Below are 13936 nucleotides of genomic sequence, written 5' to 3'. Positions count from 1 at the left end.
AAAAGGGAATATATTTTAAATACAATAAAGTATACTTTTTTTTCCACTAGGGTAGTAAGACTATAGAGAGGTCCTCAAGCTCAACTGACTCAAGCGGCTGGGGCCTTCTGTAGGCCTACCCTGATGAAAAAATAAAATAAAAAATGCTAAGTATACTTGCAGCCAGACTAATTATCAGTAGGCCTATACTTCAACTGTGTTAATGATTAGTTAACTTGAAGATTGCTATTTTGAAACAACTAATTTTGTACTAAGTATATTTTAGTTGTAATAAAATATGCCTGTGTAGGGACTAATTAGATGCTTGATTAGTGATATTATAGTGTATTTTTAGTATGTTTGCAATGTATTTTTGTTAGTATGTTTGCAATTGAAAAAGGGAATATATTTTGAATACAATAAAGTATTCTTTTTTCCACTAGGGTAGTAAGACTAGAGGTCCCTTGAGGGAATAAGGTATGGCCTTGGAGGATTCAATCTCCTGGTGCCTCAGAGAAACCTGATGATCAGATTGTGCTTCCTGGAGGGCTTAACATTCACTACATCGTGATGTGCTGCTATAGAGGCTACATACACAGGCTACATACACATAGCACTGACCCGATTGCCATCTCTGTGGGTCTTCCCCTCTGGAAGCACATCAGTTAATGAGCAAAATTTACTTCAGGGCATAGACATGCCTCGTGGAGGGAGCTCTAGCCTGAGTGATAGTGTCTATCAGCACTGGTGAGTCAGAATCAAAATCAGAATGAGCTTTATTTGCCAAGTTTGCGCAAACACACAAGGTATTTTTGTGGTTTTTCAGGATCTCTGGGTACACACATACAGTTGGTAGTCAACCAGAATGCCTATTACCGCCGCGTTTGCCGCCACGGCAAAGCCACCGCGGCAAAAATAAACCAGTCGCATTTTAAAGTAATTTGCGAAATGACCGCCAGGTGGCGCAAAGGGACATTTTGCAAAACAGCAGCAATTGTCGCATTTTGAAACGTAAGTGGGGCTAATGTCAATTAACAGTAAGGATGAAATACTACAGCTATGGTGTTACATTCCACGTGTGTTTTGTATTTTGTTCTTTCTCTTCTGTATTTGTAAACTCTTTTGTTAGGTTGCGATCATTGGATCAACTGGCTGTCCATCATACCCGTGACGTCAGGACACTCGACGTCATGATCGGCGCGACCAATCCGCTGGCGTGCCGGCAGATTAAAAGGCCCTGTTCACCATGAATGAGTAGTGAGGGATCAGCGTCAGACCCATAGACTGTAAAAAAATATGGACGTAGTGTCCGTGACGTCACCCGTAGGTTTCTGAAGAGCATTTTTGAAGCCTAAAGTGGGCGGAGCCGGCCGTCGCCATCTTGGCCTTGCGTCACTCCCGGATAACAGAAAATAGACAAACAGGCGGGGCGTGAGTGGAGCTGAGGAGCCTGGCCTGGCTATCTGAAATCTCCTAGCTCGACGTGATCGAGTTAGCTGATGATGTAAAGCCAATTAAACGTTCCTATTTTTGCCCTTCGTAATATTATAATAGTTAAAAGACATGGCTACAACAAGTGAGACTGTGTATTACTTCGAGAGTGTTTGTGTGTGACAGTGATTTATGTGCATACAGTATGTCCGTCACTCTTTCATGGTCCGTCAGCGCGGCATTGCTCAAGTTCGTAGAGAGCTTATTCAGTCCATTTTAAATTCTGATTTTGGCCGTCTCTCAAATGGGTTAAACCATAGATATATTGCCTATGAAGTTCAAGTAAATGCGCTAGAAAATCCGCGCTCATTCATGTGCATTTATTGCATGGACGGAGAAAGCGCCGACGCCTGCATGATTTCATCTGACGGTACATAAGCATATTATAATCCATCTGTTCCGTGAGAGCAGAACGAACGAGCATTTATTGACGTTTTAAATTTGAAAACCCCAAAAAGCAACGAAATTGTCAGACATCCATTAGTGCAGGTTCACGGAGGAAAACAACTGAAATACAGCGCTGGTTGTTCTCTCGAACGATAACGACGGAATCCAAAGACGTGGGCTTTGTACCCAAGTATTAAATTGTATGAAATAATCCCGAAAAAAGCACAAACACTGCAAAGATGGCAAGTTCAGCAGCTAACATTTGCTGAGGTGAAGTGACGGCTGGTAACAGCAGACAAACGGCTAGCATTGACATCAGCGACAACCCACCTGTCACTCAAGTGGCCACTGGCCACACCCTTAAATTTAAATATTAATCAACTAAACGGACGAGTTATAAAATAATTCACCCCCCTCACAGTTGTTATGAAGGGCAAAATTAGCTGTATAGACCAAAGCCACATAGAGATCCAGGCTGTAAACATATTTTTTTCTGCTGTAAAGTTGGTAATTTTAACATGAGGGAGATACAGATTTGACTCACTTCTGCAGCCAGGCCAAGCGGCCAGTCAATGAATTGCAGTTTAACTCACTTCCGTGTTGGTTTCAAGAGAGAGACGGGGAGGTTGCCGCTTGGTCAGACCTCACTCAACACCTGTGTCCCTAGTCGAGCCGAACAGCCAGCTTACAACCTCAATGATTTGTTTGATGTAGTTTCGTTGTTGTGATGATGCAGGGGTGTGTAGTATTCTTGTATTACACGCTGATAGGCAAAGTAAAATGCACTGCATTGTAACAAACCATTTGGTAGGAAGTTCTAACTTAATTTGTACATGTTTCTGGTTGGTAGAAAAACCTACATGTTGTTGATTCAATTGTGAGTAGCTTTATTGGTTGATGGAATGCAGCCATCTGTAAGCCATTTGCCTGATTGATCCGAGAACCTTTGTAACACCGGTAGGTAGGTTTTTTCTGTGTTAGTTAGTTGAAGAGTGATCGTCATTAATTGTATTTTTGTTTTAACCAGCGTAGTTTATTTAAGGCGTTAACATACGCTGAAGAACTCGGTTTTATTTCTACATTTTTCTTTTGGTAGATAGTTTAGAGGTTGGGTTAATAGTTATGGGAATTTGGTTTTGATTATTTTATTAATTTGGCGACACTCTTGTTTTGTTTCTTTTTGTATTTCTAATATTTTTTTTCTTTGCTGTAACCTCTTCTGTCCTCACAAATAAACATAGCGCAAATGTTACCTCGGTGTTGCTTTTGGTTGTTTCTGCCACTTCATACAGCAACAATTACATCTCACATAAATGTTGCGTTATCATCCCATTTAAACATCTTTAAGCACGTAACAATGCGAAATGACCGCCAGGTGGCGCAGGGGTCATTTTGCAAAACAGCAGCAATTGTCGCATTTGGAAACGTAAGTGGTGCTAATGTCAGTTAACAGTAAGGATGAAATACTATAACTATGGTAATTTCCAAATAAGCCTACAACAAACATGAAAAATCAAAACAAGAGCTGTACAATAATGAAACAACCTAAGATTTGGTGGAGTTGAAACTGCATGTTATAAAGTATAAATAAATAAAGAAAATTTGATTTATGTTGTTTAAACCAGCGATCATATACAAGTTATAGTCTACATAATATACATATAGACTATTATTTAGTTTGAACTATTATATATCTCTGTTTGTAGGCTATCTGTTTATTTAAAAACACAGCACAAGGTCTTGTAAAAAAAAAAACTTTTTTTTATTATTTCAGCAAGATTGAGACTGTTTGCATATGTAAAAAAATAAACAAACAAAGCAGAATAGAACAAACTTTTAGAACACAAAAAACTTTTTTTTTAAATATGCTTATTAGGCTACAACAGAATTGGTTAAATTTAACGAAAGCAAAAATTAAATATGTAAAAGTAAATTTTAAACAGAATAGAACAAACTTTTAGAACAGAAAAATAGAATCAAAGGTTAAAAATAGAGATGACAACAATATAGCCTATATTTCATATTGTAGACGTCGGTGGGCAACAGAAGTCTATTCCTCGGTGGAGCAGCGCGATAAACATACAAACAAAAAATACACCAAAAGACCGTCATATCTCGCAGTCAGTGAAAATAAATTAGGTGCAATGACGCTGATTATTTTTACTATTCTAAATTACAGCTGGTCCAAAATGCAGCAGCTCGAGTTCTTACCAGAACCAGGAAGTATGACCATATTAGCCCTGTTCTGTCAACACTGCATTGGCTCCCTATTAAACATCGTATACATTTTAAAATATTGCTGATTACTTACAAAGCACTAAATGGTTTAGCTCCGCAGTACTTGAGCGAGCTCCTAACGCATTATAGTCCTTCACGTCTATTGCAATCTCAAAATTCCGGCCAGTTGATAATACCTAGAATATCAAAATCGACTGCTGGCGGTAGATCCTTCACCTATTTAGCACCAAAACTTTGGAACAGTCTTCCTAACATTGTCCGGGAAGCAGACACACTCTGTCAGTTCAAAGCTAGACTAAAAACACATCTCTTTGACCTAGCATACACATAACACATTATAGACTTCTATAATTCAATATCAGGCTGCATAGTTTAGGTCAGCCGGAACCGGGAACACTTCCCATAAATCCTGATGTACTCGTTACATCATAAGAAGAATGGCGTCTATGCTAATATTAGTCTCTCTGTTTATCTGAGGTTTACCGCAATCCGCCGGATCCAGGCCGTATCCAGATCCAATGAAGGACCTGCGCCTGGACATGATGACAACGCAGTCCTGAAGTGTCAACCAGTCTCTCCCTGTTTACTGAAGTCAGCTGGACCCCGGCCGTATCCAGATCAGATGGTGGACCTGCACCTGGACGCATCCCTGAAGTGCCAGCCTCATCAGTCCTGTAAAGGCCTCATCGACACGACCAATCTGACTTCTGACCTGTAATGCTGCCTGGATCATAATCATACACTGTTCGCTCGTTGGCCAGAGGAGAACTGGTCCCGACTGAGCCTGGTTTCTCTCAAGGTTGTTTTCTCCATTCTGTCACCTGATGGAGTTTTGGTTCCTTGCCACTGTTGCATTGGTTTTTGGCTTGCTTAGTTGGGGACATTTAACATTCAACAATATTATTGATCTGCCTTACTTAAGGTGGAAGATGAAGCAATTTTCTTCTAGAAACAAACTTTGTTGTATTATTTTCATGTTATCACTGTAAAGCTGCTTTGATACAATCTGTATTGTAAAAAGCACTATATAAATAAAGGTGACATGACTTGACTTGACTAAAGATGTTACGAATATGCCAGGAAGAGGACGTGTGTCTATATTGTCTTAATGCACGGTGAAGAGGAAAATTTGAGTGGCCAAAGACTCTCCAAGGATCACAGATGGAGAATTGCAGAGATTACTTGAGTCTTGGGGGTCAGAAAGCCTAAAAAATATATCAAACAACCCCTACATCACCACATGTTGTTTGGGAGGGTTTCAAGAAAAATCCTCCTTGCTCCTCCAAAAAATAAACTCCAGCTTATAATGGGCCATGGTTGGATCTTCCATCAGGACAAAGGTCCAAAACAAACATCAAAATCAACACAAAAACGGGTAACTGAGCACAAAATGAAGCTTCTGCCATGACCGTCCCAGTCCCCTAAACTGAACCCTATAGAAAATGAGTGGGGTGAACTGAAGAGAAGAAGCACCAACATGAACTTGTGAATCTGAAAGATCTGGAGAGATTCTGTATGGAGGAATGGTCTCTGATCTCTAGTCAGTTGTTCTCCAAACTCATCAGGCATTATAGGATAAAACTCAGAGCTGTTATCTTGGCAAAAGGAGGTTGCAAAAAGTATTAATTCTGACCACAACTGTATTTAGCATTTTATATGGAGCTAATCGCTACACATGCTTATCAATAATGGATGTTTACATTATAAATGCTATGAATATACACCAAATTGCAGGGGAATTCAAGGGGAATCAGAATGCCATACTGACTGACGAGAGGAGGAACTGGGGATGGAGGAGGGTAATTAGCTCCTGAGAAACATGATAGCTGCTGATAATACTGAAGGAGCTTATTATATGTATACAGGCGTCTATTCCTATAGGTAGACGTGTATCAGCTGAGAGTCAGCTGATGCAAGCTTGACTAACGTGACCTGCCAGAACTGACGCTATGCTTAATGTTTATTAGCTTCTTGTTTCACGTGTAGAAATGTTTCTTTGAGTTTGTTCTTCACAGAGGTCAGAATGGGGATGTGGACAGGACAGCGTCATCCAGAAGGGAGGAATATATGGTCACGTTGACTCACGTAAGATGTTTGACAGCTGTAAGCCGAATCAGCGCGCATTGAGCCATAAACTGATACAAAACACAAAACAGGTGAAACTGAAATCAAATGCTCTTCAGGTTGCATAATTCAGTGGAAAATGAATAGAAATGTTATTCTGTATGACGAAATATTTTGCAAACATGTGAGAATAAATCATTATTTCTCCCAAATATGCACACTTTTGGACTAAGAGCCCAAACGGACGCTGTCTAGTGCAGCTGTGTGAACACAAATAAACTGGAGCAGACGCAAGAGAATATGAAAGAACTGATATTTCTATTCAAAATATCAAACATTACAGATTAATTATTTTGCACTCCCCAGACAGCAAGTTAAGTCTTACCAACGTTGGCAATTGGAGGGCACCAGCGGCAAAGTATCGGAAAGGGGTTTTCCCCTGCACACCAAAAAAACTTAGGTGGGTAAACCATCGGCGGGATGAGTCTACAGCCACTCCAATTCATGCACACTCCGGAGATCGGCGGAAGAACCGTGAGGAACCGCTTCTTGTTTTCACAAATGCTGCTGCTGCCTACTAGATCTACCGTTGGTCCACTTTTTTTAACCAAGGGCGTTTAGGTGGCGCGTGCACGTTTTGCGTGATCAAGTCAGAAGCATCGCCTCGGTAGTAGTACTCAACGGACTCTCTTGTGATCAGGTAACGTTATGTTCCATTTTAAACACACAATTTTCAGGCCAGTATGTGTTTATTTTGTTTTGTGTACTTATTGAAAAAATATTATTTTGTTAGAAAAACGTCGAGTTTTCTGAGAAATGTTTTCAATAAACGGATGACAGAAATTCATGGCGCCAGAGGATTAACGTTACGTGTTTTTAGACTTGGTTAGTTGTTATTAACTGACTGTTAATATGTTCGCGTATTAAATATTTTCAGTGAGTTATTTTAGACAGTATTTTTAGACATGAGGGGAACTCGTTTTTCTCTTTCAGTCTGAGGAGAATTGTACTGTCCCTGTCTGTGTGTGAGCTAGGTGCGTGAACACAGACTCAACAGCAAGCCAAACTCGTTTCCACGAGCCAGGACGCGAGCGCCTTGCTCCTTTATTTTCCAATGTTGCAAGTGAAAATCGAGTAAAACTGTAATAAACAGAATACAAAATATACTTAGGAGCCTGCCTCGCAAGTACAAGATATAACTTTCACCATTTACCAGCTTTAAACAGTCACGTTAGCTTAATAGAAAATGTGCAATAACTAGCACGCTAACAGAGTATGAGTTAGCTAATTAACAAAAGACGAACGTTAACAACGTAACGTAGCTACTGATATACATTCTCAAGTTGACGTTACATCGTGCTCATTAAGTTTACCTCTACACAAAACATACAATTTACATCATCACTCAAGTTAGACACTTACAGACATTGCCGCCTTACGAGTGTGGGACAAACAAGATTCGGGAGCGAAACATCAGGAATATCCCGACGCGCTTCGTGCCGGTAACATTACGGTTCTGGCAAGCTCAAGGACCGGAAGCTCATGGGATCACCCATACGTAAACAGGAAGGTAATGTCAAAATAAAAGCTCTTTCAAAATAAAGACTCTTCTTACATTACAAAATACCTGTGTCTCTTTTCTTATAATAAACAAAATAATTATCAAGCATGAAATTGAACTTATAGCAAAAAACAATTTACAAACTGAGGACAGAACACTCCCCGTCTGGCATAATGCCACTACTCAACTTGTCTTTATATACTTTCCTTTTTTTCATTTTTTTTTTTTTTTTCAGTGCACGTCTGTTCAGACTTTTTCAAGGAGAAGGATGACGTCCGAGATGGGCCGCAGATAAGTCTTTGAAGTGCCCTGAGATGCGGTCTGCACCTCAACTTTGCGGACTCGTCCATCGCTGCTCGGAGAGGCCGATGTGACCAAAGCCATTGGCCACTCGTTCCTTGGTGCTTGAGTCTGTTTTAGCAGCACAATGTCTCCAGTTTGTAGGTTGCGCTGATTTCTGTGCCACTTGCGTCTTGAGTGGAGAGTGCTTAAGTACTCAGTTCTCCAACGGCCCCAAAACTCGTTTGCCAGTGCTTGCACTTGTTTCCACTGACCTCTCAGGAGATCTTTACTGGTGAAGTCTCCAGGTGGAGCATGTAGGCCTGGCTTTTGGGTCAAGAGCATAGCAGGGGACAGCAGAATGGACGAGAAGGGGTCTGATGAGATGGGAATCAGCGGCCGTGCGTTGATAATTGCTGAAATCTCTGCCATCAAGGTACACAGGACCTCGTGCGTCAGGTGAGTATGCTTGTTTTGCAAAAGCATAGAGTCTAGTATTCTACGTGTGACCCCAATCATACGTTCCCACACTCCCCCCATGTGGGAGGCGTGCGGCGGATTGAACTCCCATGTGCAGTCTTTGCTGTGGAGATAACTCAGGATTTCGGTCTGCTTTTCCTCAGGACGCTCCATGCCCAGCTCTGCACTGGCGGCTATGAAGTTCGTCCCCCTGTCTGATCTGAGCTGCTTTGCCGGGCCTCTGATGGCAAAGAATCTTCGCAATGCATTAATACAGCTTGTGGCATCCATTGACTCTATGACTTCAATGTGTACCCCCCTGGTGTTCATGCACGTGAACAGAATGGCCCACCTTTTGCTCTGCGCTGCACCTCCTCGAGTGCGTCGGGTCATCACTGTCCACGGTCCAAATACGTCCAGCCCTACGTATGAGAAGGGTGGGGAGGTGTCGAGCCGCTCTGGAGGGAGGTCAGCCATTTTCTGCACTTCCAGCTTCCCTCTGAGCTTACGGCATGTCACACAATGATGAAGGGTAGAACTCACCAGTCTCTTGCCACCGACAATCCACAGTCCAGCTGCTCTGATAGCCCCTTCTGTGAACTGTCGCCCCTGGTGTTTCACTTCAGCATGATGGTGTTCTACAAGCAGCTTGGCTACATGGCTATACTTAGGGAGGATAATTGGGTGTTTTACCTCAGAGTCAAGAGAAGCATTTCTAAGACGCCCTCCAACCCGCAGCAGACCGTCGCTCATGTAAGGGTCAAGGGTCAAGAGCTGACTCGAGTTAGAGACTTCTCTGTTTGCTTGAAGAGCAGCGTATTCATCTGGATATGCATCTCTCTGAACAGTCTCTAGTATGAGCCTCTTAGCTGCTGCGCGCTCCTCAGGAGTGCGAGGCCCACTGCACTGATGCCAGCCTTTGCATGTGTGCTGTGGTGTGTCTGTTGTGTCTGCCTTGTGCGAACGCACCTGATGTTTCAAGTAGGAAACAGCTCTCAGCAGAGACTTCCATGTGGAAAAGCGCTGGAATCTCTCAGAAGTAAGTCTCTTAGGTTTGAGGTGGGTAGCTAGAGCGGTCACCTGTGGTCTAACTTCCACATCTGCTTCAGGATCTATCAATCCAAAGTGATCACGTTTCTCCATCTCTGGAGGCTTGTAGAGGAAGTCGGGTCCTTTAAACCACATTGTGTCCATGAGCTGTGATGCTGCTACAGATCTGGTGGCTAAGTCCGCTGGGTTCTGTTCCGAAGGGACGTAATGCCACTGATCTGGGGATGTTGTCTGGCGTATACGATGCACACGGTTGTGCACGTACACATAGAAGCGCTTTGAGTCATTACAGATGTATCCGAGGACCACCTTGCTGTCGCAGTAGAATTTAACAGCGTCTGGCTTGAAGTCCAGTTCGTCTAAGATCAGCTCTGCCATCTCAGTTGCCAGAACAGCTCCACAGAGCTCGAGGCGTGGGATTGTGGGTTCTGGTTGTGGTGACAGCTTAGCCTTCCCTAGCACAAATCCAACCTCACAATGGCCCTCTACAGTGACAGCTCTCAAGTAGGCTACTGCCCCTATAGCCCAGTTCGAGGCATCAGAGAAAAGGCACAGTTCTGTGTATTTGGCTTTTGAGAGTGACATCTTCACATAGCAGCGAGGGACATGGAGGTTACTCAGCTTCTCAAGTGAGGCTTTCCACTCTTCCCATCTGCTCACCTTTTCATCAGGCAGAGGAGTGTCCCAGTCCTGAACTCCGCTGGACAGCTCTCGTAGCAACAGTCTGCCTCTGATGGTCACTGGCGCTGCCAGACCCAGGGGGTCAAAGATGCTGTTAATGACTGACAGCACCCCGCGCCGGGTGTAAGGCTTGTCAGCTACGGCGACCTTGAAGGTGAACATGTCTGTGTTGATGTCCCAGCATAGGCCTAAGCTCCTCTGTACAGGCAGGGTCTTGTCGTCCAGGCCTAAGTCTTTGATGCCTGTGGCCAGTTCTTCAGGCTCAAAGGCTTTCATCACAGCGACGCTGTTTGAGGCAATTTTGTGCAGTTTCAAGTTGGACTCTGCGAGTGATGCACATGTTCGCTTCATCAGGTCGATGGCTGCTGACTTTGTGGGCAGGGATACGAGCCCGTCGTCCACGTAAAAGTGTCTATCAACAAACTGCTTAGTGTCTGCGCCGTACCTTGGCTCACCTCTCTGAGCAGCTCGTCGCAGGCCGTAGATGGCAACCGCCGGGGACGGGCTATTGCCAAAGACATGCACACGCATGCGATATTCTTGAATCTCTTTCGAGAAGTCATTGTCTTCGTGCCACAGGAATCTCAGGTAGTCTCTGTGGTCGTGTCGCACCAGGAATCCATAAAACATCTGTTGGATATCAGCAGTGACTGCGATGAGGTCCTTTCTAAACCGTATCAGCACGCCCAGGAGAGAATTGTTTAGGTCGGGGCCTGTGAGCAGCACTGAGTTGAGGGAGACACCATGCTGTTGGGCGCTTGAGTCAAACACGACTCGTATCTGCCCTGGCTTTTGAGGATGGTACACCCCGAAAATGGGCAGGTACCAGCATTCCTGTTTCTCTTGGACGGGCGATGCCCTCTCTGCATGCTTGTTCTCGAACAACTTGTCCATGAAGGAGGAAAACTGCTGCTTCATCTCAGCATTCTTGTTCAACGTGCGTCTCAAAGAATTGAGGCGTGACAGAGCTTGCTCTCTGTTGTTGGGGAGCGGAGGACGAGGAGACTTAAATGGCAACGGAGCTACCCAGTTATTATCTTTATCCTGATGGAGTTCTTTTTCCATAATGCTCAAAAACAGTTCATCCTCAAAGGACATGGCACTCTTATTGTCATTGTCTGTTCTCTGGAAGACTGTGAGCCCGAGCTGTTCTTCAGCTGGCTTAGGCTTTGTCATATGTGCAGAGTGGCCATACCTGTGCTCCCCGCCGTAGCTCAGTCTTTCTTTCACGCAGATGCTATTGTGGCAAGGAGTGAGGAGTGACGGACGTCCATTCTGGAGAATGTGGGTTCTGAAGGTGTTCACGGTTGGCTTGTGAGCATTGTCAAGACACACTTCACCTATTATCACCCACCCTAAATCTAAACGCTGGGCAAAGGGTGCGTTGTGGGGCCCATTGACTTGATCTCTCACCTTGTGTGCACGAATCATGTCTCTCCCTAGCAGAATCATCATCTGGGCGTCAGGATCCAGCTTGGGAATTTGCAGAGCGATGTGTCTGAGGTGAGGGTGTGCGAGGGCGACCTCTGGTGTCGGGACTTCAGACTTGTTGGTCAATATCTCGTTGCACTCGATGAGTGGCGGTAGATCAAGGCACACACCTCCATTCACTGCTTTGATTTGAAAGCCAACTGCTTTTCTTCCGGTCATCTCAGTCGTGCCGGCGCATGTTCTCATCAGATATGGTGACGGGCTGCTGTTGACCCCAAACAGCTGGAAAAATTCAGAGCGTGCCAAGGAGCGGTTACTTTGATCGTCGAGTATGACGTATATCTTGATGGCGCGTTCTGGTTGACCTTGAGGGAAGACGCGCGTCAGGCATACCTTTGAGCAGGAGCGTGGAAGACTGTTTAGGCCGCAGACCTTGGTGCACTGCGATCTCACTTCCACGGGAACACTGGCTGGCTGTGCCTCTGCACCTGGTTGGACAGACGACGGAGGTGGTGGCTGAGAGGTGTCAGGATGCATTGCTGAGCAGTGTCTTTCGCTCTCACACTCACCGCATTTCAGTGTCGTCCGGCAGTCCCTGGCAAGGTGGTTTGGGGTACAGCATTTATAACAGCGTTTGTGTTCTTTAAGAATGTCTTTTCGTTCTTGCAGTGTTTTCATTCTGAATGACCTACATTTCTCTAACGGATGTGTTTTCTTATGCACAGGGCAATATCGAGCTGGATCAATGTCTTTCTTTTCAGCGTCTGTGGCGCTTGTGGTGTCTGCGTCAACTGTAGCAGACACGTCTGTCTTGTGAACAGATACAGCAGTCTTGAATCCACTTTGCTTGAATGGAGTTTTCTCACCTTTGCTGTATGACTGGCTGTAGCTTGACAGGGTGAAACTTGGGTCATTGCGGGCTTTAGCCTGGCTGTTGATGAAGTCAACGAAGAACGAAAAAGGAGGAAAAGTCACTCTGTGTTGCTCTTTGAAGCGGGAGCCTGTGGTGAGCCATTTTTCCTGCAGGCCAGGAGGCAACTTCTCGACTATGGGCTTTATCCCACGAGGAGTATCGAAGTAGGCCAGCCCGGGGAGATAACCGTCGTCCTTAGCTGCCAGCAACTCCATAAGAAGATCACTGAGCTCTCTCAGTTTTGCATTGTCTTTAGCAGACAGACGTGGAAAGCTATCCAGTCTTTTGAACAGCGCATTCTCCACCATCTCTGGTGTGCCGTAGCATTCCTCCAGTCTCTGCCAGGACAGATGGAGGGCAGCTCTGGGGTTAGTGACATGAACAGCGCGAATCCTTTTCACGTGCTCCGATGACTCTTTACCTAGCCACTTCACGAGGAGGTCTAACTCTTCACTGTAGGCGAGCCCCAAGCCCTGTGTTGCATTGAAGAATGACGACTGCCATGCGCGGAAGTTCTCTGGTGAGTCGTCGAACTTGGTAAGGCCGGTGGTCACTAATTCTCTGCGTGCTAGGAACTTGGCGAAGTCTCTCATGGGTGGAGAGTCAGGGCAAAGAGGAGGCTGATCATGTCTGTATGGACTGTGCGACGGTTTTGAGGTTGGGGATTGTTCAGCTGCATGTGCGGGCTCATGTGCAAAGGGTCTGAAGTCTCTGAGTGGGGGCTTTACCTCTACAGTTCTATGTGCTGACTGACATGGAGGACTGTTCACTGTGTGCTGCATTTCATAGTGATGCGGTGAGGAAGAAGACTGTACGCTAATCCGTGGCTGGCATTGCACATACTCTTCGGTGCGCTGTCGAATCACTTGTGGCGAAACCACACTTCTTAGACTTTGTACATCTTCATTCCCCATAGCTACAGCTGCTTCTAAGACTTCAGCTTCAACCCGCGCTGCCTCTGCATCCCTTTCATACGCCAATGCCTCCAAATCTGCTTCTAATGTGGCCTTTTGTAGATCTAGCTTAGCTTGTTCCTTTTTCATTTCTACCTGTCGCTTAGCATAAGATGCCTTGGTGAGCGCTGCTTCAGCTGCGGCTCTAGCTTTGGCGGCAGCCTCCATGACAGAAGATCTTGAAGAGGACGAGCGTTTTGAGCTGGCTCTCGAGTGAACCGAAGACTTTGAAGACGATGGACGTGGTAGCGGGCTTGCTTCAGGCTTTGTTTCATCTCTAGATTTCGATTCAGACGCCATGTTGGAGTTCTTGCGTTATCCCTTGCACCCACGCTGGTTGTCTTTTTACTGTACTGTCCCTGTCTGTGTGTGAGCTAGGTGCGTGAACACAGACTCAACAGCAAGCCAAACTCGTTTCCACGAGCCAGGACGCGAGCGCCTTGCTCCTTT

General features: G+C 44.9%; 1 protein-coding gene across 8 annotated transcripts in view; it reads right to left on the bottom strand.

The window, feature by feature from the left end:
- The window catches only part of LOC311096657 (transforming growth factor beta-1-induced transcript 1 protein-like), a 135133-nt gene that overhangs the window by 52192 nt on the left and 69005 nt on the right, over positions 1 to 13936 (bottom strand). The gene's annotated exons all lie outside the window — the stretch shown is intronic.

Source organism: Abramis brama, assembly GCF_963993115.1.
Source record: "Abramis brama genome assembly, chromosome: 14".
Classification (NCBI taxonomy): domain Eukaryota; kingdom Metazoa; phylum Chordata; class Actinopteri; order Cypriniformes; family Leuciscidae; genus Abramis; species Abramis brama.
Note: the sequence above shows the minus strand (reverse complement) of the source record. Positions and strands in the feature narration are given on the sequence as shown.